This window comes from Coregonus clupeaformis, chromosome 19, assembly GCF_020615455.1.
Source record: "Coregonus clupeaformis isolate EN_2021a chromosome 19, ASM2061545v1, whole genome shotgun sequence".
NCBI classification, from domain to species: Eukaryota; Metazoa; Chordata; class Actinopteri; order Salmoniformes; family Salmonidae; genus Coregonus; species Coregonus clupeaformis.
In genome coordinates this window covers 2,336,013-2,342,228 of record NC_059210.1, presented here as the reverse complement: position 1 = coordinate 2,342,228, position 6,216 = coordinate 2,336,013, and the positions used below count along the sequence as shown (strand labels likewise).

Below are 6,216 nucleotides of genomic sequence, written 5' to 3'. Positions count from 1 at the left end.
TCTTCCCTATGCAGTAGACCTGATTAATGAATGACCCAGTCCTCATCTCCAGTCTGGCTGGCAGTAAACAGCAGCAGAAGGGCCTCACCATGTCATAAAATGATTGATCATCTCTGAAGTCTTAAGGACCATTGAGGCGGGTCACACTAACGACCCCCATTTATCCTTTATGAGCAGCATGGATGATATAACATGGCTGTGTGTGTGTGTGTGTGTGTGTGTGTGTGTGTGTGTGTCTACACAGCATTATCAAACTATAAAGGGTGTACAAGATTGTCCCTATTAACCCAGTGTAAGATTATGGTTGGATGTGCAGGACATTTAACTTTATTGAGACATGCATTTGATCATAGGCCTATATTCAATTTAATAATAATGAGATTAAAATAGAGCACGATGATGCCATGGTTGTTTTGGTAGAATGTGGATGGTAGGTCTAACCACCATGACTGGCTTGTGTAACCTGTGTGTAAGAGGTTAATGTACTGTAATTCTACCTGGGTGGACAGTGCCCACTCCGGCTAGATTCTCAACAGGGTACGATGGCACTCGTGACTCAATGCCAGGTCATGGACAGGCCTACGCTAACCTTGTGCCAGCCAATGCCAATACTGAGGGCCTGAGTAAGCTCACATTAGTTCTCAAGTATCTCTATTTCCAGAGGTCTGGAAAGTGTCTGTCCAGGACTGACTGACAGACAGACAGCTGCGGTTTAGAGACCCTTTGATATCATTAGCGGCACATTAACAGAGAGTCATGTGAACGAAGGTTATGGCCAAGAATAATAATACCACACTGGTGTTGGGCCCATGCTCGAGGTAAAAGTTACCCATTTAGGATCAAAGTTGCCCCTAACCACAGCTCTAGGATCAGATTCCTCTATTCCCCAATCATAACCTTAACCATTATGAGGATGAAAAATGCCTGATCACACTTTGGCTTTTTTGTGGTCCTATGTGGCTCAGTCGGTAGAGCATGGCGCTTACAATGCCAAGGGTTGTGGGTTCAATTCCCGCTGGGACCAACCATATGTAAAATGTATTCACGCATGACTATAATTCTCTTAGGATAACAGTGTCTGCTAAATGGTGTATATAATGATATTATGATAAGCTCATGACTTGAAAACACTGTCCCTTTCTGGAGACATGGTAATACAGTGAATGACAGCTGTTGACCTTCATTTACAGCTGAATAATTAAACATCCAATTCTCACTAGCTCATTCATATAAAAATGTATTTTTTTATGAGCTGGGGGGTCAGTGTTAAGGCACACACAAGATTATGAATTGATGGACTACTCAAGGGTTCCCCAACTGGCAGCCCGTGTGCCGAATTTTGCCCGCGGGTGGTTTTATTTGGCCCTCCAAGTTTTCTGAGCAGAATGTATTTATTTATTTTAATTTTATTTTTTATTGTTGGACAGAAAATACTATAATAACACCAGGAAATTAGCTCCATTTAAGAAATCTGTTCAAACGTATTCCCACGCATAATAGAGAGACGTATACAAATCTAAGCAAGGTTTGAAATTATTGTTTTAGTCAAACATTATATCTGTTTGGGCTTCTTGCAGTCAATTTGTAGTCTACAAATTATTTGTAATTATGTTCCCCGACCATCCGCTCAAGAAAAAATTGTCCCACGGCTGAATCTAGTTGATGATCCCTGGACTACTCAATATATAAACAGGTGTGGCTTTCCAATAACGTAATGTAGAAGAAAAAACTATAGAGGGCGCAATGCACACACCGACAGACCAACTCTGCTTGACTACTGACCAGAAATATAAGGGAGAAACGTATGTGCTAATATAAAACATACAATTATTCACTATGATGAGATAACAGATATTGTGGCATTGATTATGTATCAAGCCATTTTAAATATCCATAACGTTTTTAAAAAATAATGTCTTTATGTGTTGATAAAGGCTTTCAGTGTATCTCTCCAGAGGGAGTGTCAATGCATCCCTAAGTGTGTTTTGTCTGGGTCAGTACACATGGGTGTTTGGTTATGGGATCAAATGTTCCTCTCTGAAAACTACTGCCAATTAATTTCATGCATTAATCGCTTGTCTGCAGCTGCTCTCCCTCTCCTTCTCCTGATCCCTCTCTCTTTTTCCATCTCTCCATCTCTTTCTCTTTCCCTCTCTCATCCTCTACCCCTCTCCCTCTGCCTCACTCTCTCTCCCACTGTCTCTCTCTCTCTCATTCTCTCTCTCTCTCTCTCTCTCTCTCTCTCTCTCTCTCTCACTCCATATTGTAGTGGATGGGCATGGATGAATGTAAAACGTAAACAAGGAGTACTTAAGAAAAAGAGAGAGAAAGAGAAAGCAAGAGAAAAGAAAGAGAGAGAAAGAGAAAGAGAGAGCTCTTCTGTATAATACGAATCTATCGGGCACTATAGAACGCTCCTATTGGACCCCAACACTTCATCTGTACAAGCTAGCCTATAACAACAACAACAACAGGGAAATGTTGTACTTTCTCAATTCATTTATCCTAGCCTCTGTGCTCTTGATGAATGTGAATTAGTGTGTGTGGACCACACAGGTGATGTGACTGAGCTCTAAGCATTTCAAGCATTTATAAAAAAAAATGTATCCCAACGTTTTTCCCTGGTGAATGAAACAAGGCTAAAATAAAAGACGAAAAACTAGGCCAACTGACGGAGGGCTAGCTCTTTCCGAATATTGACACTTTTCTTTTTCTCGGCGTGTGCTGCTGTAGTCGTTTTATGGATCTTTGGGGATGGTGTGCATGCTGGTATTTGGATAGAGAGAGAAAGTGTGCTGATATTTGGATAAAGAGAGATGGGTTGAGAGTGAAAATATGAATATTTATAAATAGAGGAGGATGATTTTATTAAATATATCCTAACTTGTGAAATCCAGGATGCACATACACTGTACCTGCATAGTAAAATAAGAATCCTGGGGAAATCACGTGTGATCGGCAAGCATGCATGATGCAATATTGAAGAGTATTATGGCATTCTACATAGTGAAGATGGATCACTTTTTGTCACGGTATATTTTTCATTTTCTAACATTAGATCATATGTCATATTTGAAAAGAATATAAACCTCTAATAAATGTTGCAATATAAAGTTACTCTGCACAGGCAGAACCTGCATTTAATATTTATTCTATAAAGAATTTCAGTCTGTCTGAGTTATGAATGTTTTTATCCATCCTCCACGGCCCCACCTTTTTTCCCTCCCCTCCCTCTAGTCTCCTCACTATTGGTATTTCCAAACCAGCATCCCCACGCCTTGTTGCCCTGACAACAGACACCTGGGCCAGCATTTCCATGTAGACTCATGCATGACTGATGAGGTCTTCCCACCTAGTCGGGGACTGGGCTGAGACGCGAAGCTGCGAGCCGCTCACAGCTGGCCGTTGCTCCGCTTCTCTCGGAAACTCAAATCTCATTACAACAATTACAATCAATACAGCGCCGGTGGAGGCGCGGCACGTCACTGTGTTTCATTTCTCTACTCCGCTAGAGACCGTTCCCCGCTTACGCCTCCGCCTGATTCGATAAAACACGGCTTACAGCGCGTAATTGTCCCCCTCTTGGTGTCGCCTTGTCAACAGTGTACCCGGCCGTGAAATTCCACTAGTGTGCCTTTTGGGCTCAATCACTCCCCACTGCCAGCTTCTATAACAAGAAAAGAGGCATACTTTTTGGGGGGATTTTCACAAAGGAGATTTGATGTTAAGAAATGTGTGTTCACCCAGTAAAAAAGGTAATCTATCCATTTTACCTAGAAGATAAGATAATTTTGATAAGTCTATTTTCAAGTAAGTAACCACACCCTAACTGTAAAGCATACCCTCTTTTGGATGTGCGATGGAAATATCTATTTCCTCACCACCCCTTTATTGTCTGGTTGGTGGAAACCAGAAGTATTGTCCCCTCAGCTAAATAACGAGCTAATTAGTGCTCTTTCTAAAATAGCTGGAGTAATTCCAGGACAGATCACTGTGGCTATGAATAGGGAAAAGGCTATTTCTCATCTTCATCTGTCTGTGCTTTGGTAGTTTTTGTCTTGTCAATGAGAGCTGTTCTGATTTCAGTAGTTCTTGACAGATAATTCAAGATTTGACTGACTGGTGAAGGAGGTACTGTAGGCTACAGTATATCTGCTCCAGACAATGTTTTATACCTTGAATGCATTTTCTCTTCTTTCTGAAAAGGGCGTGGCATTCCATTGTACAGCACACACACACACACACACACACACACACACACACACACACACACAGTCCAACAGGATGAGCGACAGCCATAATCCGAGGTGCGATTGATCTCTTAGTCTTTTATCCACTGGAGGAAAATCACTTCAGACACACCCTCCACCCCTCCATCACTCCACCCCCTCCTCCACTCCAACCCCTCTATTTGGTCGGACCAGATAAAGACCCACTATCCCCCTCCATCTCTCCCTCCACCCCCCTGTCCTCTCTCACCCCAGCTCCCATCCAGAATACCCACACCCCTCCTTCCGCCCCAATATTGTTCCTGTTTTGATCTCCGCTGGTGAAATCCGAGAGCGACGCGATTCAAAGCACCGGTTGCTATGGTTTTCCCACTTAGATTGCATTACTATAGCAACGCTGTTTCCCTGGACTTAGGCTAAAAGTTACCCAGCAGGACTCCCAGGTATTAAAAGGATACTTCAGGATTTTGGCATACCAACAACCCACCCGGGGAAGTTGCAGCATGCTAGTAGATACCCATAAACTTACAGTCATTGCGCTAACGCTAGTTAGCTTTGGCTTGCAAAACTACCTCTACCTCTTCCTTCATACTGGACACAGAAACATTAAAATGGTATTCACGAGTTCATCTGACTCTGGGGAAGTAGGTAAAGGGCCTCATTTCAAAAATCCCGAAGTATCCCTTTAAGACCCACACAGCGCTTAGCACATGGCACTTAATAACACAATAATAGAACAATATTTCTGTTCAGGAGTCCCAGACATACTGTATATCAAAATAGGAAGAAATAATATGCTCTTAATTGGGAAGGCACAGTAAGAGGAGTTTGCTTGTTGAAGCAGTGTATAATTCATTACCGTACATTGCTTATTTAAAGAAAGAGAAGACATCAGCATAGACCGCTGGGTTGTTTAGCAACAAAACCGGTGCGTGCGCAACCCTTGGGGCAAAACAGACGGGTTGGTTTAGAATAAAATGATTATTGACAACATGTAAACTGCTGTATATTTCCTCTCCAAATGTTTATTGAAAACATAAATTCATTTTCACAATGAGCACTTGTTACAGTTGTTGGTTAGCTAGCTAGCGAATTTGAGCCATATTAGCATAGACGTGACTTGAGTCAAAACAAGATATGGTATCAATAACAAAATACAACGAGCTGAAACAAACCACCTACGATTCTCCACATGGCAGCTTCTTGTCATTGTTGCTAGCTATCTGACCGTCCAGAATCATAACGCCACACAGCCTTCTGCCTCTGTAATGCGCGTGCATAATTTTCGTGACATTGTCAGGCAACCCGTCTATTGCATTCACAATACTTCTAGCCAAGCCTACGCCCATTTTCAGATAAAGCCAAATCACTATCTAATGTATTAGTTGTTGAACCGTTTTTAAGGGTATATTGGCATGTCTGTATGTGGATTGTCATTTAATAGAACAGTGAAACTAGTGTACACAATATAGCCTATACTCCAACAATCCAGTAGCCTAACTCCTTACCATACTAATAGCTTCAATATTGATACAGCATGATTATCGATAGCAGCCGCTCCCTCCATCGTACTTCATGCATAACAAGACTGATCAATTTATAATGTTACATCATCAATCAGCTGTTGTCATTTTGCCCAGTCGGCAAAACAGCTGCTAGTTTTTCTATGGATATCTGCCTGTCGGTCCAATCAATTCCTCATCAGTTCTGTTTTTAGAAGCGCCCTTACCAGAACATTCAGGGATACCGATACTGTTGCTAGGCCGCTGTGTGGTTGATGATGTGGTTATTTTCTTATTGAAGCCGTCGTGTTTTTAGCCTTGGTCAAGAGAGAAAAAGAGAGGGGAAAAGAGGGAGAAAGAAATGAGGGGAGAGGGGCGAGAAACGTTTGCTGGAGTGCATCAGCTACGCAGCATTTACTTTCAGTGTGATTCCAGGTACTTCGAAGAACTTTTGAGTCATTTAAAAGGAGAGCGAGAAAAAGAGA

The 6,216-nt window shown here is 42.0% G+C and overlaps 1 non-coding gene across 1 annotated transcript; it reads left to right on the top strand.

Annotated features, from left to right (window-relative positions):
• The first annotated feature begins 948 nt into the window (after window positions 1–948).
• Window positions 949–1,024, top strand: trnav-uac. Its single transcript has one exon. It is a non-coding gene; the product is annotated as a tRNA-Val (tRNA).
• The last annotated feature ends 5,192 nt before the right edge of the window (window positions 1,025–6,216 follow it).